Source organism: Canis lupus, chromosome 3 (assembly GCF_011100685.1).
Source record: "Canis lupus familiaris isolate Mischka breed German Shepherd chromosome 3, alternate assembly UU_Cfam_GSD_1.0, whole genome shotgun sequence".
Taxonomy (NCBI): Eukaryota; Metazoa; Chordata; class Mammalia; order Carnivora; family Canidae; genus Canis; species Canis lupus.
The window spans coordinates 82063004-82087881 of record NC_049224.1 but is presented as its reverse complement, the minus strand read 5'-3'; the positions used below and the strand labels follow the sequence as shown (position 1 = coordinate 82087881).

The window sequence follows — 24878 nt, the reverse complement described above, 5'->3', positions numbered from 1 at the left end:
GAGAGAGAGGAGAGAGAGAAAGAGAGAAAGACTTTCTAATTTTTTTTAAGATTTTATTTATTTATTCATGAGAGACACCCAGAGAGGCAGAGACACAGGCAGGGGGAGAAGCAGGTTCCATGCAGGGAGCCTGACGTGGGATTCAATCCTGCGTCTCCAGGATCATGCCCTGGGCTGAAGGCGACGCTAAACCTCTGAGCCACCCAGGCTGCCTGAGAAAGACTTTCTATTAATGCAAATCACATCAAGCTGCCTTTATATCCACAGAGATGTATTGATGTGATATAATGTGATATGGTCTATAAACCATTTGTTTTTTAACACACACATATTTTTAATTGAATATTTCTATATTCCATAGACTTAATTACACTTCCTTAGACTTTGGATTGTTTTTTTTTTACATTTTTGTGTTAAAATTATTTATCTTAAGAGTTGTGGTGACTATATTTATATATATATAAATATATAAATATAAATATATAAATTATAAATATATAATCTATGTGTACATATGTAGCATATGTATACAGTAAAATAATATACCTTGTTTTATTGCTTTTATAATACATGTAATGAATATAATGGTGGTACAAAGAACCCAGTTTGCCATTTTAAAGAGGGCTGGATATCAGTATTTCCTGGACAGTTTAGCTGGACAATGTTATAGATTTTATACTTTCATCAGAAGGAAGCTTCTAAAGAAATATTATTAACATTTTGTTTTCTGCATTACACAAAATTCTATCAACTGAATGATGAACAGTGTCTATTTTTTTCAGTACCCAAAATATAGGAAATTTGTTGTTCAGCCAAAAAATAAAAAAAAATAATAATCTCTTCAAAATAAGATCCTTTGCTGGCATTAGCTCTCCAGTTTTGTCCTCTATTCATGGTAGCTCTGGAGCTTCCTGGGGAAAGGTTAACAAACATGGATCCACAGACTTATTTAATTAGAATCACGGTTGTAAAATCACCCTCTCTAGGGTGATGACAGCGCAGCCTGCCCAGCATCAACCCAGGAACCTATACTTGATCTCTCTAGTCTAACAGAACACATTAAGTCATTGCGGTGGCTGGCTCACCGCCACCAAAGAGTGGTGATGTGGTTGCTCCTCTAGGCGACCTGAGTCTTAACTGAGTATCAGTAAAGCCTGGTACTAGTTGCAGTTTTGACATCTACTAGCTTTGAGACCAGAGCTTTTAGCTCCATTCTCTCAGCTTCAGCTTATGACTTACATAATTAGGAAACTGAACTAGATGATTTTCAGTACCTTGACAAGAAACTTGATGACTCTCCAATATGGTTTACACTATAAGAAGACACCATGTTATTAAAGTTATTGCATCTATTTATAGTTTGTATAGAACCATATATTTTTGTTTATCTTTTTTTTTCTTGTCCTCACTAGGTTTTGAATCACAGGAAAACTAATATCATTGACATAATACATAGAGTAGGTGACTATAATCCTTATGAAAGCAGGTGTATTTATCTGTTTCATTCAGATTTCCAGACTAGAAAATGCATAACATGCAGCTAGGTACTCAATACTTATTTTTAATAAATAAATTAATTAATGATCTACTATACAAGGCTTCCTGCTTATTGATGATAAAGCCAATCCTCACTTTCCTGTCTTTTTTTTTAACTTGTCCATGGATTGGAAAAAGAAAAAATACTGATTTCCTCTTAATCCACCTGTCAGGAATAAGCATATCACCAGTGTGATGTCAGGGAACTTGGGTCACAGGATAGGAAAGTCTTTGCTTCCTATAATCCATAAGATGGTGTGATGATTGTAATATTGGTGAAGACAGCTAATATATGAAGTGTGTTCTAAGCACTTTATATCCTTACAACTAGTCTTATGAAATTAGTCCTCATCCTAGCACAATTTTTAATACAGAGGAAACAGAATCACAGACAGTTAACTTGTTCAAGATCATAAAATCTCCCCTGTCAATTACCTGCCAGTCTTTTACTTATAAGAATCCATCCATTTCATGTGCACACACATACACACTTCCAAATAACATCCCAGGTGACTCTGTTTCAGGAAGCATTACCATATACCCATATGCACTACCGTAAATTTCCAATCTGGGAAAGTGAATCGGAACTCAGAATCTTTGCTCTAACTCGAAGAAAGATTACATTCATTTTGGGGCAGTCTATGTACAGTAACCAAACATAATCAATCAACAAGTTGACAACAAAGGCAAAATATTACAACTTAGTACGGTTCTTGTTTGCGTTTGCAATTAAGATTTCATTACTCAGAACTTGCCATTTTTGAAATACATAAAATGCATGAATCATATAAAATCATGTCTTAGAACAAAAAGTATTAGTCATATCAGAACTCCTTGATTAAGTTAGTTCTTTATATATTAGTTTCCTAGGGCTTCTTTAACAAAGTATCTAAAACCGAGAGACTTAAAACAATGAAGTCATTCTTTCACAGTTCTGAAAGCTATTACTTGTTGAAAATGAATATTTGGCAGTGTTGGTTCCTTCTGAGAGTTCCAAGAGAGGAGGTGTCTCATGTCTTTCCTCCTAGCTTCTGATGATGACTGGAAACATCTGGCATTCCTTGGTTTGTAAATGAATGACTCCAATTCCTACCCCTGTTTTCACATGCTATTCTCCCCACATATTCCTGTGTCAAAATTTCCCTCCTTGTAGAAGGATAAGAGATTGCATCAAAAGCCCCCTAATGACCCTGTCCTATCTTAATTAAATCTGCAAAAACCCTACTTCCAGATAAGGTCACATTCACAAGTACAGGGGTTTAGGAATTTAATGTATCTTTTAAGGAGATTTGCAAATAAAGGTTTTTCTTTTCCACAATAATACTGGAAACTAATTTGATCTCCTTTTCAACTCATTTAAAAATATTCAATAATTTGGTTAATACATTGCCAAGTGTGTTGCTATACAATTTGCCTGTATAAGCTCAGGAAGTTTTCACCACAAGTTTAAACAGTAAAGATTTGAGATGCTTGGGTGGCTCAGGGGTCAAGCATCTGCCTTCCACTCAGGTTGTGATCCTGGAGTCCAGGGATCGAGTCCCACATTGGGCTCCCCATTGGGAGCCTACTTCTCCCTCTGCCTTTGTCTCTGCCTCTCTCTCTCTCTCTCTCTCTCGAGAATAAATAAATAAAATATTTTTAAATAAATAAATAAACAAACAAACAAACAAACAGTAGGGATTTGGACCAAGGAGGTCAGGCTCCCAAACCCTCCTCACAATTTTTTTTTTTACCATATTCCTCCTTCAGTCTCACACATTCCTGCATCTTTCCTCTTCTTTATTCCTTTTCTCTCACCCTACCATCTCAAGATTCTCCTGACCTGTCAGATCATTCTCTCTGCTGCCTTCATACACATTCTAGATGTTTTTCTCATTGCTCAAAACTGATACAAGTTATACCATTTTCTGATTGCCAAGATTTCAAGAAATTCAACTTAAACTAGCCTGCTGAAATATGTATGATGGGTGTATGCGGTACCCTTCTAGGTCTGAGTTACAAAAGTATGAGTCTGATATGGAAAAAGACATCACCTAACTATAAGGGCTAATAATGATTGAGTAGGAATTTGAAAGTTGGATTTAAAAGGATTTGATATGGAATCTGTGCTCTGCTGTAAAGCAGCTAACAGATTAGGTTACATTGAATTTCTGTAATATCAGGATACATAAAAAGTAGGTTAACCTTATAAATCCCTCTTAATAGATCAGGAACCTGAGGTAGATGTAGGTTGGACAACTTTCTCCATTCACAAATCTAGTAAATAGAAGTTGAGCAAGCATTGAACCATCCCATACTACTTTTGTAAGAGTATTTATAAGAATTAAATAAGATAATGCATTTATAAATCATATCCCTGTGAGCTTCTTCTTCACATGTTTTCTTGTTTGTTTGTTTTCTTAAATCATGTCTGCTTGTCATTGAAAGGGCACATTCTAATACTCAGCCATATTATAATTTTCCTAATGACCTCTCAGTCTTCCAAGTCATATATCAGTATTATGTACTCTAATCTTTGACTAATCCTCACAATCCCACATCAGAACTAAACCCACTTTAAGCAAAAAAAAAAATGAATGAATTAAAAAAATCATTATCTGTTTACTATTGTAATAAATATTTTAAGAGATGCTTGTGCTTTCCTTTTAAATAAGAAGCTAAATCAGCATTTTGTGTAAACTGTGACTAATAGTCTGTGTTATATATTTTTAAAAATATTTATGACTGACTTAATCAACTTGGGTTGCATAACAAAATGCCATACACTGGAGTGCTTAAGAAGTACAAGTTGTTTTGTTCTGTTTCTCACAATTCTGGAGACTGAAAAGTCCAAGATCAAGGTGCCAGACAGTTTGATTACTGGTGAGTACCCTCTTCCTGGCTTGTAGACAGTTGTCTTCTCACTACGTCCTCACATGGCCTTTCCCTGGAGCATGCAGGAGGGGAGAGAAAGAGAGACAGAGACAGAAAGAAAGAGATCTCTCTTCTCTCATTATAAGGTCTCCAAGCCTATGGGATTACAACTAATCTTTATGACCTCACATAAACCTTAATAACCAACTGAAAGTCTTATCTATACATACAGTCACTTTGGGGGTTAAAGCTACAAAATATGAATGTGATGTGTGTGGGGGGCACAAACTAGCTCATGGACTGACTTACCCTTTTATATAAAATGATCCATTTTAGATAATATGATCCATTTTCATAAAAATATATGAAATCTTGGATGCAAGAAAAATGTGAAGCAGAATTTAAAATGTATTCTAATGAATGAATTCTAATTTTATGTTATACGTAAGTCTTCACTCTTTTATAATGATTAAAACATGAGACTTTTTTAGCTTGCCTTCGGATATCTGTACTTAGATTTGAGTTTTCTCATAACATTAGGTAGAGATTGTTTTTGCTATAGTCACAAAAACTATAAAAGTTGTTGGCATAATCTTATTGTAATTAAATTCCCATTTATAGAAATTCTAGTGTTTGAACTGAAAGTGTTCTATTTCCATAAAACCTCAATATGCAGAATCTTATTATCCATGTTACTACTCAAATGTTAAAAAGCTCAGACTGTGAAAACATAGTTATATAGTCAATTTCCATTTAAGCAAAGAGCTTTAATAGAAGCATCAAATGTGCTATTTACTGAATTAGTACTTTTGCAAGTCTTCTTGAAAGAAAGCTTTTACCTTCCTGTTTTACAACTATATTAAAGTCAATTATAGAAGAGCTCACTCAATTTTTAGATCAAAACTCATTGCCAGTAAGTCAATTATCCTGGTCAAACTGTGCTTTGAAAGGAAGGCACTCTGCTTTAGGGAATTTTGGGGAAGAACTTTATATCCATTTAGGAAGCCTCAGGGCCTCTTTCACAATGTGAGCTAGTCATGTAGTCCTGGCATCACTGGGCCAACAGACGTATACACTTTCTATTCCATTTTTCCATACCTGTGCTTCATTTCACCAATATTATCAGTAAAATGGGACATATCAATTTTACATGCTCATAATAAAGAAATAAATCATTCTTTGTATATATATGTATATATATATACATATATATATATATTTGTATGGTTAGCAGTCAAAGAACATGATGTCCCTTTTTATATATTAAGATATAATTTATAATTGCCTATTAACAAGGCTTACTTTTTAAGGATTTTATTTTAATCATGTATGTGGGAGTGATGACATTACTTGGATCAGCCTGCATTCCTCTGTGAGTGTGTGTGTGTGTGTGTGTGTGTGTGTGTGTGTATGAGAAGGAGGATGAGGAAAAGAAAGAAAAAGAAATTCCTTTATGTGCCAAGTATCATTTTTAGGTTCTGCAAATATCACGATGGACCAGTTTCTTGTTCTCTAGGAACCCACCATCTGGTAAGGGAAACAGAGACAGGAACCTGAAACTATTAAACTATAGGCTTGCTAGTGTTTGTCTTCTATAAGAGAATGATATAATATGCTTTGGTAGCACAGGGAAGAGCATGATAAAATCTCCTAAGGAAAAAATAAGAAAAGGAAATCAGGAGAACTTTGCAGAAAAGATAGCTCCGTAGTGAAGAATTAACTTTACCAAGACATGAGAGCTTTTCCTTTAACCCAACCAGACTTTACCCTATGTGTTTTCTTTCCTTCACCCAGTTCAAATTTGTATCCTGCAATTATTAGCATAAGATTTTTCTAGGCTTCTTGAGTTGTTCCAGTGAATTACTGAACCTGAGGATAACTGTGGGAACCTTTGAGTTTATAGCCAGATAATCTAAAAGAAATTGGCCTTGGAAAACCCCAAATTTGCAGAAGGTGCCTAAAGTGAGGACAGCCGTTTGGGGGCTACTCCCTGACTGCTGCCTAACTCTTTATTGTGACATTTAAACTTTAGTGGATAAACTTGTAGTTCTGAGCAACTTGATGAGAATTCACATAGAGAAAGAGTAATCTTCCTATGAAATAATTCACTCCAATCTTGACATATCAAACCTCTAAGTTGTTGGAAGGAAAGGATGTACCTTAAACATACTGTTTCATACTCAATTACTTTTTTCCTACTCAGACTCATATGATTCTCATTTGAGTCATGGAAACTAGAGGGAGAAAAATAGAAGCACGGTAAATAAAAATTGTAAGAGATTTTTCAGTGAAAACTATTTAAGGCCCTGGGACAGAAATAACAGTGCCTTGGGGCTTGTTTTAGAGAGATGAGTTGGACTAACTCACTTATTCATTTTGAATTCTTCCTACTATGCCTTTTTTTGTAATGCAAAGTTTACAAAACCAATAGCCAAATTTTGATTCCCTTGCAACTAGAAGAAGTCTGAATGTAATTTTGATGTAATTGTGTAGGTCTTGATCTAGAAATAAATCCAGTGGGTAGGAAACAGGGCATGAGCCATTTATTATCCAGATATTTAGCATAGCAGTGCTGCCAGAAGCTGTAGATGTGGCTTCCCCACTTTGCAGATCGGACCAAAATGGTGTGTGATTCTGGAACCAACCACTGTAGTGTTACTTCCACTTTCCAAAGATAATATCCTGATCTTATCAGTATAATAAGCTTCCTTGGGACATGTTTCTTAATTGAGCTTCTAGAAGTCATTCCTGGGGGCTTTATATAGGATCTGTCTGTTTAGACTAAATGAGTCTGCAAGTCAATTTTAACCCAATGCTTGATCTAGTTATATTCTTTAACTAAACCCTAACTAATAAGCTATATCAACCTATGTGAAGACACACATTCATACACACACAAACAGGAGACATGAAATTCCTAGACAAATATATTTCACTGTGAGCTCGTTAGAAAAGCAGAATCTCAGACCCAAACTGGACCTACTAAATCAGAATCTGCATTTTAACAAGATCCTAACTGATTCTCAATTAACATTTGTTTCCATCAGAGAAAGAGAAATAATAAAAAGGCAAAACAAACAAATTTCATAATTGCTAAGAAGTCAATACAAGATGCTGTATTACAAAGTGATGGAGAAGGGTGGTGCTACTTTAAATATGTTTCTCAGGATAGAGCCTTTAGAGGCTCTAACATTTGAACAGAGATTGAGATGGTCTTAAGAATCCAGGCATGAGAAGATCTGGAGAATATCTTAGATCTGTCAATCATAAAGGCTCTGAAACAGGAATAGTTTGACATATTAAGAAAATAGGCTATTGTGACTTGAATATGCTAAGTAAAGAGAAATAAAATGGTGAGAAAGGAACATCAACCAGGTAGCCTGTCTCTGGCATTAAAAGGGAACAAATAGGGATGCCTGGATGGCTCAGTGGTTTAAGCGCCTGCCTTCGGCCCAGGGCGTGATCCTGGAGTCCCAGGATTGAGTCCCATGTCGGGCTCCCTGCATGGAGCCTGCTTTCCCCTCTGCCTGTGTCTTTGCTCTCTCTCTCCCTCTCTTTTTCTCTCCTCTCTCTCTGTCATAAATAAATAAATAAATAAATAAATAAATAAATAAATAAATATCTTTAAAAAATAAAATAAAACGGAACAAACATTGATTTATACTAGCTTCAACTGGAGTAACTGTGAGTGGATTGTAATCAAACAAGTAATCTGATATGACTTAAGTTTTTAAAAGACAAATTGTGGAAAGTAGATCATAGTCCTGAATAACTGGAAACAAGGAGCCTTTTTTAATACGAAGACAAGAGATAAAAGTAATTTGGGCAGTAATCGTGGCAGTGGAGATGAGGGACAATTGGAAGCATTCAACATTTTGTAGATTATTTCAACAGAACTTAGTAATAGGCTGGATGTGAGAGGTGAGGAAAAGAGAGATAAGTTCAACCTCCTAAACTCTGAGGTTTTGGGTTTAGCCAACTGGTAGGATGATTCTGATAATCCTAAAATGAAGAAAGCACAAAAAATAAACATACAAAATACTTAGTTGTGGGTTTATTAAAAGCTCTGTTTTTGTGTATACAAAGTTTAAGATGTCTGTTAAACCTACAAATGAAGATTATAAATAGGAACCTTAGAATGATGTTCAAGTTCAAAAAGGAGTCAAAGCTATAGCTGAAGTTTAGTGATCAATCTGTACCGGGGTTGTAATCAAAGCCAGAGGCATCAATGAAACTCTCTATTTAAAAACAAAACAAAACAACACAACAACAACAAAAAAAAACAAGTATAGGGATGATAGAAAATATTCACAACCAATTACAATTATTGGGGTTTCTCTTGAATCCACACAATAAATAAGCAAGAAAGAGACAATAGGAGTGGAAACTAAACAAAGAGATGAGTGAAATTAGAGGGAAAAAATATGGTATCTCATTCAAGAGTTAAGGATTTGGTCAATATTGTCAAGGGCTGATAAAATTACAGATAGAAGAACAGTTACTATTACTTTTGGCATAATGGACATCAGTAATGATGTTACCCAGAGCAGTTTATAAATTAATAGGAATGGAAGCCACAGTAAAGTGGGAAGAAAGAAATGCTAGCAACAAGTCCAGGCAAATATGTTAGAGTATTTACTAAGAAGGATACCAGAGGATTGGGGTAGTAATTGAAGTAGGATATAGGCTTGAAATTCAAGGTTTCATTTAGTTTTATTTTGTTTAATAGGAAATAGTAGAGGACATTTGCATGCTGGGGGAATATAAAGAGATAACATACATTAATTGCAAACAAAGTGACTGTCAAGTTACAAGTGGTGACAATTTCTTTTTTCTTATTCTTTCTTCTTTTTTAATAAAGAAAAAACTTAAAAAAATAAATACAAAATAAAAGAGTTTGAAAGTGCCTGGGTGACTCAGTTGGTTAAGTGTCCAACTGTATTTTTTTTAATATTTTATTTATTTATTCATGAAAGACACAGAGAGAGACACACACACACAGGCAAAGGGAGAAGCAGGCTCCATACAGGAAGCCCAATGTGGAACTTGATCCCGGGAACCTGAGGTCATGCCCTGAGCCAAAGGCAGATGCTCAACCGCCTAGCCACCCAGGCGTCCCAATGTCCAACTCCTGATTTCAGTTCAGGTTATGATCTCTGGGTCCTAGGATCCAGCCCTGTGTCAGGTTCCCCACCCATGGAGTCTGGTAGACAAAAATAAATAAATATATCTTAAAAAAAAAGGAAAGACTTCTTATGTTTCTTTCATAATACAAAGGAACATAGAGACTATTAGAATAGACAGAAGTGGATTTTAGACATGGTGGTAAGAAGACGAGGGCTTTCTAATTTTTTCAACTGACTTACAAGGAGAGGCAAATGGCAGGAGTTGTTGAATGATCATGTAGTCTTGCTGTTACTGTGGTTTAACTGAGCCAAACCAAAAATTGAAGGATAATGGAATTGGTTCTGCTAGTCTTTTGAAAGAAGATGTCTCAAGATATATGAGCCTTTCCTCTCCCTGGAGTTTAGACTGATTATTCCCTCCTTTGGACAGACCCCATTCTGGGACATCTCATTAGCATAAATTGTCATGTTTGGTCCCATTTGCCCTTCTACTACCACTTGGGGTTTTTCTGGCTTCCGCCTTGAACATATGTCTGTAGTTCTAACAGCTATCTTGGATCATGAGTTTACCTTGAAGATCAAAGACACATTACAGACAAGAGCTGGCTAACCTATGACTCATGAGCTAAATCCAGCCCACCAGCATTTTTGGTCTATACAGTCTCATTGAAATGCTGTTAAACCTATTCCAGTAGGTATTGTCTAAAGCTACCCTTATGCTTACATGGTAAATTTACTATTTCTGACCAAAACGGAGTTGATTTGATTTGTCATGATGGACAGATATGACTTGCAAAGCCTAAAATACTTCCCTTAAGAAAAAGCTTCCCTCTCTTTGATCCCTTCATCTAGAATGATAGAACAGATCAGAGAAAGAGTCTGTGTTCCTGGCAATTGTGGAGCATCAGTACCAGCCCTGTACCACTTCCTCTCAGGCTGCTTTCAGTGAATATGAAACAGATTTCCAACTTGTTCAAATCACTGTGATTTTTATTATTTTTAATTTTATTCATTTATTTATTGCTCAATGGAACCAAATCTACTCCTTAGTAATACATCTGGTATTTAGGAAAGACTTGATTCCTAATCTTTTAAAAATTCTTCATTTTAAAACTGAATACATTTAAATGTTTACCATGTCAACATTTTGCCATATGTCATTTATTTTCATTTTAGGGAGGTTCTAAGAACTTTTTGGTAATTTATGTCAAAATCTCATTTTGTTAGCACTCATTAGGAAAGTGCTAATTAGAAGAAACAAAGTTAGAGCAAGAATTTTTAAGACAACTATTAATATCTTTCCTCTTGCTCTAACATGATTTTCCTGATTCTCAATGAGCCAATATTTGCTGTGATCCAAAAGTATTCTGAAAATGTAGTCATTACTGTAAATATCCCACAGCAAAATATAAATTCTACTAATTACCGTATGTCAAGTTAGAAAAAAGTTATCAGTTTATTTTGGGGGGCTTAATGCCAGAGATAATATTTTTCATAAAAAATACTATGCCTTCATTTTATAGAATATTCAAAATGTTCACTTAGTTTTCAAGCATTTTATTCAAAATGTTAATAATATCTGGAGATATATTCACTGATTTTGAACAAATGCTGCATTAAGTTTTAGTGTTATTAAATCTTACAGTAGATCAAATAACATCCCAATCTACATCAGGCAAATGCCATGGTTACAATAATTTACAGTAGTATCTCAGCATAGTTCCATAATTACACATTTATTTAACCAATTAAGCATGAAAGTGGCATTATTGTCAGAGATATGATATATGACCTGAACGTAATTTGGTTAATGAGGAACAAGAAATGCCTGCTAAGTAGGGCAGGTACTCTGTTAGCGGAAGATTGCTAATTGCCCCTGACATATGTCAGATAGAATGGTCCTGTGTAAAATAAATAAATAAATAAATAAATAAATAAATAAATAAATAAATAAGCTGAGTGGATAAATTATATTGAAAATAGGCCACTTCTTTTTATTTATAAAATGTTGGTAAACATTTAGTTCTAGAAAGTTGAAAAAAAAAAAAAAGGATTCTATAGACAGCAGTTGCAGACATTGTGCAAATTCTCCTGTGGACTCGGTCAATGATAAATAACTGCTGCCATTTCAGGTTTTTGTCTGTTATGAACTTCTAGAGAAAAATCTTTACTCCCAATTTCTAATTATCTAGACTCCCAAATGTATCCACCCACAGAATCCCCTGGCTTAAGTTGGAGCCAAGTCTTAACTCATAAAATCCCCTTAACTCCCTCAACTCTTTCTCCTTTCCTACAAATAAGCAAGACAACCAACATTTTACCTGAGGAAGACAAAACTGTTGATGGGAACAGATTTTTGAATTTTTGTTGTCAGTTTCAACGAAGTTCCTTATAGCTGATTGACAAAGAATTGATGGAAACCTAAAGAGTCCAGGCATTGCAGGATGTCTTAAAGGTTTTTTTAAAGGGATTCCTGCTAGGAAATACAAACTATCAGGAAAACATAGAAATTATGAAATACAAGGTATTCATCTGTACTGATGAAAAACAGGAAAGATTCTGGGATGCCTGGGTGGTTCAGCGGTTGAGCATCTGCCTTTGACTGGGGACATGGTTCCGGAGTCCCAGGATCAGTCTGCATTGGCTCCACGTAGGAAGCCAATTAGTTACTTAATTTTGTAAGTCATAAAGGAATCAGACTCTTCTCCCTCAGCCTGTGTCTCTGCCTCTCTCCCTCTTTCTGTGTCTCTTGAATGACTGAATGAATAAAAACTTTCAAAAAAAACCAGAAGATTCTAATGATCAGCTTAGAGTCTCTGAAATAATTCAGTAAGATTTCTGAGCCTGGATTTGTGGCTGTATCTAACCTGCATCAAAACATATGGAAATGGTCTATATGAACTATCAATTATGATCTCATCTTTTGCTTTAAATATTCTTTCATGTACACCTTGTTAATACGACTGTTTCAAAATGCTATGTTAAAGAAGTAGTGTAGCACAGAAATTATGATATCATACAGTTCTTATACCTCCTAGATTTATCATGTTGGTCAACTTATTTTTTACTTTTTAAAGATTTAATTTATTTTTAAAGAGCAAGAATATGTGGTGATGATGAGGAGAAGAAAATCTCCAGCAGATTCCTCACTGAGTGTGGAGCCCCATATGGGGCTTGATCCTAGGACCCTGAGATCATGACCTGGGCTGAAATCAAGAGTTAGTCACTTAACCAACTGTGCCACCCAGGCACCCTTCATATTAGTTAATTTAATAGCTCTCTGAAACTCTCTTCATTGTAATGAAATTCTAATATTATTATTGGTCCCACAAATTTATCACACAAAAATGGTACTCAACATTTGCATGTAATAGTTATCTCTTCATCCTTATTTCATCTTCCTCTTCCCACAACCATTCAAAAAAAAAAAAAACAGTGTAAAAAAAAAAAGACAATGTTTTCTTTTAAAAACATTATACATTTAATTTATAGAAAACTTGTAGTGGCTGCATTAAGAATTACCATAATTTGTCAACTTCCCAATTTGTTGAGAATTTAGTTTTAAGCAGTAAATTTATTTTGAAAAAAAAACAATATACTTCTTTAATTTTTCCAAGTTTCTTTCTACACCCGATTTTGGTGAGGTTGTTTGACATATAGAAATAATTTTAAGGGGACACCTGAATGGCTCAATGGTTGATCATCTGCCTTTGGCTCAGGGCAGGGCATGATCCCGGTCCTGGGATTGAGTCCTGCATCAGGGTACTTGCAAGGAGCCTGCTTCTCTCTCTGCCTGTCTGTGTGTCTCTCATGAATTAATGAATTAAAAAAAAAAAAAAAGCACTTAAAAAAATAAATAATTTTAAGTATTTGAAGAATTTTAAACATAATTTAAATTTAAGCACAATTTAAATTTCAAATTTCTCAAATATCTTGTTTTATGTTTGGTTCTTTAATTTTCTCTCTGGTAAAAATCATTAGACATATCCCAATAATTTTCTTTCATATTCCTTTAAAATAAAGCTAAGTAAACATGGTCAAAGAAGTTCAAGAGTATTTTTAGGTTTCTTATTTTCTACAAGTAGGAAATAACAAAGACTTTATATTTTTTTATATAGCACGAAATGCAATTCCACGTTGTGTGCAGGTACTATTGTGTACTAAAACTTCAAACAATTTATAATTAAGTTATATTTTATGAAAAATGTAGTGTACTAAAAAAAAGAAAAATGTAGTATACTTATTTCATAAGTAATAAAGGAATCAGACTCTGATTTCTTAAATAAAAAAAGCCTTTCTGATATTCCTTTTCTCATGATAAATTCAGAAAATTGTGTTTTGTACTCTTTCCATTTGTTATTTTCCAACCATATTTTATTGAAAATCTATGACTCATATCTTGACATTACTTCTAATTGAGATTAGTTAGTTCTAGCTTATCTGAAAACAAGTTTACAAGTCTTAAGTTTTGTCTTTCATAAAAATCAAATGTTATGTGGAGTTTTAACTTCTTTGCAGTCCAGTCCCATCCAAATTTTTCATTTTTATTTCTTACCACTTTCCAACCAATTTCCTTAGCTCTAGGAACTCTGTCCCTCAGCTCAAAAATGGTAGATTCTAGTCATTCCAGCTTCTATCCTCATGCTCAAGTTTTACATTTGTCTAAAATTCTCTCTCCACTTAACTGTTTTAAGTCACCATAACTTTTCGAGATCATTTGTTTCATTTCTGTTGGAATTAATTGTGGCCACTCTACTAGATGCCTCATTCTCCAATACCTTATAGAGATTGAAATCTGCCCCATGAAATTCAGCAATGAACTATTTAAATTCATATCTGTTTCTATATTTGTTTCATAAATGTTAAGTCTATCTCCCAAATAGTTTATGGCCTCTGGGAGGGGAGAAATAGCCTATTTCTCTTTTATGTCCCACAGCTATAGTTAGAGGAAAGTGTTAATGGGGGGTAGTCAGAAGAAAGGCTGGCAGAGGCAAGGGACACACTCATCCTATGAGGAAATTACTCTTAGAAGGAAAAGGACCCCAACCTATTATTCTCACCACTCTGAAAGGAGCACTCCACCCTTACCCACATTAACAACTACCTGATAGGTAGATGAGCAGGTGGACAAAAACCGGATTGGGTGACAACTGCATGGAGGGTTAATCAGATTAAAACTGCCTGCCAACAATCTCATAAAAACCCCTAGGCCTAGGAACTTCAGTGGCAACCCACTTGGTCCTCTCCCTCTTCAGGAGCTTTATACTATAAGTCAATAAACTTTACTATCACTCAATAAATTTGACTTTGCTGCCTACCATTCTTTGTCTAGTCTACCGTTTCATTCTTCAAAGCAGTGTAACCAAGAACCTCAGGCACTAAAGGAAAAGAAATCCTGAAACAGAGTGGCCCACCTTTATAAATATATATAAGTATAAATATAAAATCTTTATAAATTATATTGCTAATTAACTTCCAGATGCTACCTCTATGACTATGCTGAGTTCTCAGCATGGTGCCTGTCTGTCTGGTACACTATGAGGGTTCAGCAATTGCCAGCCATTATTGACATTATTACTTCCTCTTTCTTCTGGGGCTGGGCAAATGTCAGGCTAGGATTGCCTTTTGCCCTTAGCAAAGTGTCAACATTGAGGCAATTGAGTCCCTAGAGGAATGTCACTCTGATAGATTCAAGGACTTGTCAGTTAAGGAAATTTATTATTTTTTCTTCTTGGGACACCGGGTGGCTCAGCAGTGGAGCATCTGCCTTTGGCTCATCATGATTCCAGAGTCCTGGGATGGAGTCCCGCAACAGGCTCCCTCTATGGAGCCTGCTTCTTGCTCTGCCTGTGTCTCTGCTTCTCTCTGTGTCTCTCATGAATAAATAAAATATTCTTTAAAAAAATAATAATTTTTCTTCTGCCTTTGTTTTCACATCACTCTTCACACTTCTCTATATACTTCACTTACTTCATGCTTCACTTACTTTCAAGAGACTTGAAGAGAAAAGGGATTGGTGTGATTATAGAGTAGATAGGATAGAGGATAAATGGAGAATGTTACTTTTATTTTTTTTTTTTTTCAGGGCGGGAGGAATGTAGAGATTTATGAAATAAAAAGGTGTCAATACATGTAGATGTTTGCAAAGTTGAAGGAAGATGTAAAATCGAGGAAGATGATATCAGATGGCCCCAATGTTCTTGATGATGCAAAGGCAGGGTAATCATCAAAGAAAAATATTTTTTTAAAAAAGTTTGTGTAGGAGTCTTGAGAATTTTGAAGATTTTGCACTGTCACCAAGCAGAAATAACTCATATCTGACTTCAGAAAAAAATAAAAATTAACTGTGCTGGAGTCTTTGTTGAAGTTTTGAAATAAAGTGCTTTGCATTAAGACCTATATTTTCATTTGAAAACAGATAAGATTTCTGTTTTGTAATAACTCAAAATCTAGCTTGAAAAAGTGTTAAAGGTAGTAAATTCTGATAAATGTCAAACTATAATGAAGGGGTGCAGGATGAGGTGCCCCCAAATGAGACACTTTGGCATAAATATTGTTTTGAGTTAAAAGTAAAAAAAAAAAAAAAACCAGCAGATTGAGGAAAAGCTCTCTGCCTCTCCCATCACTGTCTAAATTTACATTGGAAAGGAGAACTTGTAAGGGGAAGAGAACTATTAACAGAGACACCCCTCAAGGAAGGAATTTACCTACCTAACCTTATTTTTCCCCAAACATCCCTTTTCACCTTGCTAATGAGTTTTTGCCCCTCTGTATCCTCAGACCCTGCCCCTCTTCTTAGCTAAGATAAGCTTCAAGTTGCCTCACTGTCTTTGAAATCTAAAGTCTATGTGTACTCCCTGTACTAATGTCTATTAAATCTGATTTTCTCCTGTTAATCTGTTGCATGCCGATTTGATTCTGAATCCAGCTAGAAGGACCACAGGGCAGAGAAAGATCTTCCTCCCCAACAATAACAATAGAAAATATACTAAGGACTTCAAAGTGATGAAAGAACAGAAGGCTAGCTGAGGACAAAGCACAGGCTGACACCCTGCAAACCACTCTGCCTCCCACTCCAGGGTGGGATATGAAGCACAGGCTGACACCCTGCAAACCACTCTGCCTCCCACTCCCGGGAGTGCCCAAATATCTTAATGTTAATGCCTTACTAGAGGGAAAAACAACCTTTTTTTTTTTTTTTTAAATTTTTTTTTTATTTATTTATGATAGGCACACAGTGAGAGAGAGAGAGGCAGAGACACAGGCAGAGGGAGAAGCAGGCTCCATACACCGGGAGCCTGACGTGGGATTTGATCCTGGGTCTCCAGGATCGCGCCCTGGGCCAAAGGCAGGCGCTAAACCGCTGCGCCACACAGGGATCCCGGGAAAAACAACCTTATCTTGACAATGGCAAGGCCTCAAGTATCTTGTAGGTCTTCTTTAACATATGAAAATCCTTTTAAAACCTCCCTTTTCCTTACCACTTCCAACCAAGAATATAATCAGTCACCCCTCCCAACCCCAGTTCAGCAGCTTTTCCTGCCCAGGCATCCCTTCCCTGCATTTTAATAAAACCTTTTTTGTTTTAAAAACAAAACAAAACAAAACAAAACAAAAAACATTTTGTACCAAAGAGGTCTCAAGAATTCTTTCTTGGTCGTTGGCTCCAGAACTCACCCCACCAAACCTCACCTATGCTCTAAAACTACATCCAAAGAACTAAAATTTTACATTCTTATAACATGTAGGCAGATTTCTGAGGCAATAGCATAACTACTCTGAGTCAAAGATTGTGTCTATGCCACCAAAAGTCAAGTTAGTTATCTTGATTATTTTTGAATATGGGACAGGCAGGGTTAGGTAAGGAGAGATAGGTAGGGGGCCACAGAATCAGGCTCACAAAAATCCCAAAAATGTGAAAATGAAAGAAAACTAGAGATAAACCAGACCATTTTGTCCCAGTGCCAGAGGTGAGGTCTTGTAATAAGAGCTACTTCTGACCAACAAAGAATATCCAAAGCCTTAAAAGGAAGTAAGCCATTGAAGGTGTTATCACTAGTCCTTACTCACAGTGATATCAGTAGAGAAGCTAAAAGAATTTAAAAAAAAAAAAAAAAAAAAAAAGAATTTAGGTGCCCTGGTTGGCTTTCAATAAAAGACCAACCCTACAAGCCCCTAGTGGCAACCCTGTTGGGACCCCTCTCGTTTCTGAAGGCTTTCTGTGTATATTTACTTAATAAACTTTTATCACTTTACTCACTGGCCTTTGTCCACAGACTAATTCTTTGACTCTGTAAGACAGGAACCAAGCTCTCCCGCATCAGTTTGCCTGTAATAATAACCTGACAAAGCAACTTTTGCCTCATAAATGGTTAGCTGAACTATTTTGTCCTCACTGATGAATTAGAACAAAATAACTGTTAATTTTTGGTTAAGATTCTTCCCTTCCTCTTTGGCTTAAACTTTGGCCCACCTTCAGTTTAGGCCAACATGAAACCCTCCTTAATGGCCTCTCTCTAGATCTCAGAGTAAAACACTCTTTGATCTGCTATCAGATCAGTGCCACCTCCACCTGTTAATCCCCTTCCTTCTACTACCTACATCTAAGTCTTTCTAGCCTTTTTGCTCCTCACTATCAAAAGATCAATATTTAATAGATCTGAGACACTCAACAGATCTTTTTGTAGTTTTATCCCTTTTGCGATAGTTTCCTCTTCTTATTGTCATAATCTATAATAAATCTCTCCTTACGTAATTTTACTTTGTAGTTTTGTTTTTCATAATTCTTTAAAAATTTCCACAAAGCTTAATTTCCCCTGAGCTATGCTCTCAGGAAAACAGCAAAATGGACAATTAATAAACCCCCCACCTTATTTTGTTCCAAAAGAGCACCTTTGCCCTGTCAAAGAAAAATTTAATGAGACAGAGTTAATCAAGCAAAGAATTTATTCAAGACCACTGCAATAGGGGAGAGAAATTAGCTCAACTCCACTGAAACAAAAGGAAGGAGAGATTTTAAGTGGTCAATGAGCTAGTGGAATAGAAGGACCTTAAGGAGAGGTTGGCAATGTGATCAGTTGTATTTGCTAAATAGTGTTTATCTAAATTAGGATCCTACCCAAACTAGGGGATGGGGACCCTTTCTTTCTTGATGGTTACTTTTCAAGAGTCTGGGATTAGATTTTACATCTCTACAGAGAAAAGAAAGAACTTAAAATTACAAGTTTTCTAAGGTAAATGCTCTTAAGAAAAAAGAGGACAGGGGCCTATAGATACAGAGCAAGAGGTCTAAAGTGTAGTCAAGCTGAGAGTAACTTTAAGGCTGTCATGCTACTTTGCATATTCTGAAATGAAATCCATTTCTATCTTTCTCAAAGACTTAGAGAAGATTCCTCTTTCTTCCTCATATTTGCCGTAGTAAGAGTAAAGGATGACTTCCTTATTTATCTGCCTCTCTAAAACCTCAGGGCCCCCTCCCTTTTCTTTATGACTTTCTTCATTAATGAATGTTTTCCCTATCATAGTAGCCTAGATAAAATGATTTCCTTGTTTTCTGTTGCATTTTGTCTTTCACAAGGCAAAGTCTTACATCATTTCATATTTTAAAAAGATTAAATGAGATGATATAAACAAAGCACTTAGCATGATCCCTTAATATAGTTTACTTTTAAGTAATCAAATCTGTAAGTAAAATTATTGTACCTAAGAAAATCTGTCCTTTAAACAAGTGTCTAATTAATTCCATTAGGAGATAGTGTTGTATCACTTCCCACAAGTAGATATAGATGGGATTACGTCTCTCCTTAACCAGGTGATGGATTTAAGTGAAAGCAAGTTTCAAATTGGTACCAATGCATGTATAAGCATTCTTAGCAAAGAAGCACAAATCCATCATATAACTGGCTTTTCCTAAACTGCCCCAGTTCTCTTTCTTCAGATATTGTGACAAGTGCCTTGTGAAAAAGTTCTCTCTGAGTGGAGAAGAATCATATTCTGATGGCAGGTCAGGCGAATATCTGGTGGGATCAGACCATAGAATCCTCCCTTAGTAACTGGAAGATGATAGACATGAGACCAACCAGAAATTTTGACCTTCAGATTAGTTTCATGGGTTCCAAGCTGCAGGGCCTGCTGGAGTCTTATATTCTTTTATACAATAACAAGATCCCTATAGCTTTTCTAGGTAAATTTTGTCTTGAATTTATTTCACTAACAAAAAATTATGTATAACATTACTCATGCTAATTACTGAACCCTCTGTGCAGAGTTAGATAAACTATTTAGGTCATTTACTATAACCTTTAGAGTATTGATTCTTGATTGGAGCCTTTAGAGTACTTACAAAAAAATCCCTTGGATGTGAATTCCTGATCAAAGCACCTCAAATGTTAACTAACAGCCCTTAGATTGGTATTTAGCTCTAAATTGTATAGTTGCAATACATTCCATTAATCCTAACAAACCATTGGTAGAGTAAATAATATATTAAACATCATTAATATTTTATATTTTGTTTTGTTTTTACAAACTGAATAATGAATTTGGATCTACAAAAAGTCTTGAGTTTGTTCTTACACATACAGCCTTTTATAGTACATGGAAAATTTTCTCCTGCAGGCCTTTTCCAACAGTTTGAAGAGATGACCTCTAAGCAGATGGGCTTGGAACATAGGATTTATGCTGGTTAGTCTGTAATTTTCATTGTTGATATCTACTTATTTTACCCATTGCCTGAACATATTTTAAGTATATAAGAAATATTTGAAGGCTTGAAGAGATTGCAGTTGATGTGAGTAAACAAGGTATATTCTGTATTAAAAGAAATATGGAAAGAAGGAAAGAGGGAAAGAAACTAAAATATGGCAGAGATATTAAACTAAATAAATTTGTTTAGCCAATTTTTATTTTAAATTGCATATAAAATGCCAGAAATATAGAAATGAGAAGTACACATCAAAATAGTCGGTTTTCTTCTGAAAGGTCTAAATGTATTCTTTTTCATAGAGTGCCTGAAAGAACTAAAAAACAACAAAGTAAATATTTTTAAGGTGCTGCATCAGCTCTTAAAACCGACAGTGCTGACATTTTGAGGTGAGCAAGAGAAAGGAAAAAAAAAAAGATTCTTTACTGTTTCCTGTTGTGGTTTTTTTATTTGCAACATCATCCATACATCTATTGGTTCTCTTAAGGAAAGAAGACAATGGTAAACAACATTTGAATGTGAATGGTTGAAGTATTGTGAAGGCAATTTTTGAAAGGAAATATTTGGAAAAATAATTTACAAAGGTATCAGCAAAGCAAAATTATCAGGGAGGAATTAGCATATTTTCTTTGTTAAAGAGTTGCTTTCTGATTGCTTTATATTTACTTTACCCTGCCCTCCAAATTTTCGTGTTTCATTCTCCTTACAAAGTATTTTGCTAGGCTACTGGTTTAGACAGGTGGTCTAGAACTTTAATCATGGTGCACTGTGCATAGTAATGATTTTAGGCATGAGTAGGAATAGATGAGGATGGATAGGCACAGGATTTCATTTACCTTTACTTATTTTCTCCAGTGTATGAATTTATTAATAAAATTTATTAATCCGTAATTATTCATTTTAATAATATTTTCAAGTTAAGTAATTGTCTCTCGAAAGACCTATTATAACATTGACACATGAACAAATGTGTGGATTGCTAAAGAAAGACTAGTTTGTAATCAGTACGGTTACATTCTGTAAAAACTAAGACATATTTCTGATGCATAGTATTTACTCCAGAGACTGGGAGAGTACATTTAGTAATAGCCGTTTTGCTTTTGTTTTCCCCAAATATCCTTTCTTTATCTTCTAGCCATAGCAACCAAATTGGAGGAGAAAACTTTGGCAACTTCAGGTCCATGTGTTTTAGGATGGACTAACCCTACACCTGTAGTTCTTAAAAACAAGACAAGATCCAGGACAGCCCAATTTGTGTTCCATCCCTGTGTCCACAATTATTAATTCAGGGTTGCATAAGTGATGATGGTTGGTTCAGAGATAATCCCTGGAACGCCCTGAATTCTGGATTTGGTAAACTGATTTAAGATGGGACTGGCACAGTAGCGGTTATTTTGGCATCAAACAATAAGAGAATGTTTGAGAATCAAACTAATGTAAAGAAACTAGAGAGAGAACACAGAAAGATAGAGTAACAGATAAACAGTGGGTCTTAAATAGTTTGAGCATCAAGACCCAAGATATCAATTCCTAGAACTTTTATTTCATCCACATAAAATGATTTTCCTTATTTAATAACATGAATTTGAAGAAGAATCCTGCCACTCAAAAACAAAGGATCTGGTTGGTGCACGTAAAGGGAGCTACTCAGATAGATGGCTGAGCCATAATCTCCTTTAGGAACTTGCTCTTATCCTCAGCTTTTAGTAACCCAATTCATGTGTTCTTTAACATTCTTAACTTTTGTTTTTGAGACAGGCTATGACAACTGTCTTTCTTCTTTTGCAGAGTTGTGGAGACTATTTCTTGGGATTCCACAATACATTTTACTTAGATTGCAATGGGCTATGTTTGAGTCTGCTTTTCTGTCAAACTCTTAAAGTATAGAATGTTTTATTCCTCTCATCTTTGTAATATATATTTTTTCAGTTTGAAAATCCACCTTCCTTTGCTGCATAAAACCCCTCATAAGTCAGTTTCCATTTTCAAATTAAATCTGTGCTTTAAATTATAAATACTTTGGTTGTAGAGAAAATGCAGTTAAAAGAATGCAATACTAGACCTAAAGTGTCTTGAGATTGTGAGGAATTCATTACTTTGGAAAACCTTAAATAAAAAATGTTCTGTCATTAATTTTTTTTTAATGTTGATACTATTCTCTTTATTTTTCAGATCTCTCCATACAGGCATCCAAAATCAAACTGTGTTTGCTCCCATGCTTGAAGAAACTCAACATCCTAAAAATTAGTAGAACATACTTCCAATTCTAAGATAAGGACTATCTGGTCATTTTTTTCAATTGCTTTATAACCTTGTCTTTCTCAAAGGTAATTAGTTAAAAAGCTGGATAATCTTTGAACAACTATTTTTAAGAGGGGGAAAGGATATATGTGTTTGCCCCTTTAGAGGAGGCCAATGATGTGTGCCTGTTGTGTTGTTTTTGTTATTTATTTTGCTTCTGCTTTTTACGATTCCCAAATTATCAGCTACTAAAGAAAGATGATGTTAAATAGACCCTTCACTTGAATTTTTGTTTTTGCAATCACCATGGTTGAGGAACATAAGTAAAAACACAGTTTCACTTCAAGGGTCTGTATGCCTTGGTTCTAGCCACTGAGCTGCTGGAGAGCTAGGTCATAGTCATAACCTCTTATTGTGGCTGTAGTGAGGCTAGTGCTTGGTGTGAGGAGTGGCTAATGTGGACCTGCAGCATGCTGTCATCAAGGACACATGACTGAAGGAACTATAACAACTGAGAGTCTATGATACCTTGAAGAAAGACCGCTAGAGATGTGTGTGGATTTGTTAGAGGGCAGGTGAAGATTAGGCATTTCGTTGACCACCGCCCCCCCCCCCCCCATGAGTACTGATATGATAGTGGATAAAGTAGTGGAGGAAAGATTGGTGGAATCAGAGCAGCATGAGAAGCTACTCTCAGCAGAAGAGGCTGTGACAGGTTACATGGTCCCCTACTCTGTGCAAAGCTTTTCTCTTCCAGGCTCTGAAGAAGGGTCTCATTCCCAGAAACCAAGACCTGTTAGAAATCTAGCAGTACACTAGTGCCATGATGGATACCCTATGCTCTTGAACATCACCTGTGCCAGGGAATATAGGGAGGAGGAGAGAACCAATGTGCTCTCAGTGTCCAAAGACAGTGCCAAAGAACATTTTGACACCCTTCCCGCCCCAGCACTACCACCATCACAGAGAAGCAGGTCATGCACAGCCATCTCCAGCAATGGTACTGGCCTGACAAGCTGACAGGCTCACAGAGCTGAGCTTGCTGTCACTCTCAGAAGGCCATCTGGATCCAAAAGGAGGAGATCTAGGCCAACATCTAAGTATGTGAATCCTTTAAGAAGGGCCTGGTTGAGGTACTGGCTGGCAGCCTCACTCACATGCCCATACACCTGCAACTTAACATTAGATTAGTAGTTTTATCTTCACACTAGTTTGCAGTTAATTATGTTTTAACAGGATATCTGGAGGCCAGCAAATGGGGAGTCAGAGTCAACCATCAGGAAAGTCAAGAGACTTGATCTGAAAGTACTTCCAAACAAAGCTACCAGAAGCCAGATCAATTCAGGCAGGTCCAAGACAAAGAAGATAAGAAACCCTGACCACGGAAGAAACCAAGTAAGGGAGAAAAGGTGCAGAACCCTGCTCCCAAAGAAATATCCCCCAATAAATTAAAACTTGCCTTCCCTAATTAACTCTATAAAAAAAAAAAATAGAGATCCAAAATCCAGGATATGTAGGTCTCCCTTGAGCTCACTCACTCTCACATTTCAAGATTGTGCTCTCTTCTTTTTTTTTTTTTTTCAATTGTGCTCTCTTCTAATAAACTTTTTACTTGCTGTGCCTAACCTTTATCTGATCTATCCTTGAATTCTTTTTTGTGACAAGACTAAGAGTTCCCAGTAATATCTGGAAGATGGACTGCGTGGAAGCTTCAGGGCCCAGGGATCTCCCCAGTCCACCTGGCAAAAACAGTAGGATAAGATTAATCTTTTATTGCACAATAGTCAGAAATAATTGCAGAAAGAAATCCAGTATTGTCCAGTTCAAAAGAGCTAGCTTACCTTTCCTAGGAAGTTCATTATATAAATGTGATTATTAGGGCTAATCAAGTAAAGTGGTCAGAGAACAGTTTTCTGATGCCGCTTTTGGGGAGGAAGAATTTTACTCTGACCTTGAAGGTCCTTCTAGCTGGCCTAAGATTCCAATTAACATGAGACAAAAAACAAACAAACAAACAAAAAAATTGACATGAGATAGGGATGCCTGAGTGGCTCAGGGGTTGAGCGTCTGTCTTCCACTCAGGGCATGATCCCAGGATCCGGGATCGAGTTCCAATCGGGCTCCCTGCAAGGAGCCTGCTTTTCCCTCTGCCTGTGTCTCTGCCTCTCTCTCCCCATGTGTCTCTCATGAATAAATAAACAAATCTTAAAAAAAAAAAAAAATGACATGACATTTCTGGAGAGAAATCTCCAGATTAATACCAGAAAATCAAATTTCGTAGTATACATTTGGGGAATCCACACAGATATGGAACTCCCAAAGACAGTGAGGTAACATGATGCTTATATAGTCTAAGGAGAGGGGTGGGTCTCAGGATACAAAAGGGAGGAGGACCATGAGCAGGAAGGTGAACGGAGATG

At 35.9% G+C, this 24878-nt stretch overlaps 1 long non-coding RNA gene across 1 annotated transcript; it reads left to right on the top strand.

Annotated features, from left to right (window-relative positions):
• Positions 1–4287: 4287 nt before the first annotated feature.
• Positions 4288–22698, top strand: LOC119870898. The gene is made up of 3 exons (XR_005356441.1): positions 4288–4398; positions 20133–20198; positions 22390–22698. It is a non-coding gene; the product is annotated as an uncharacterized LOC119870898 (long non-coding RNA).
• Positions 22699–24878: the final 2180 nt, after the last annotated feature.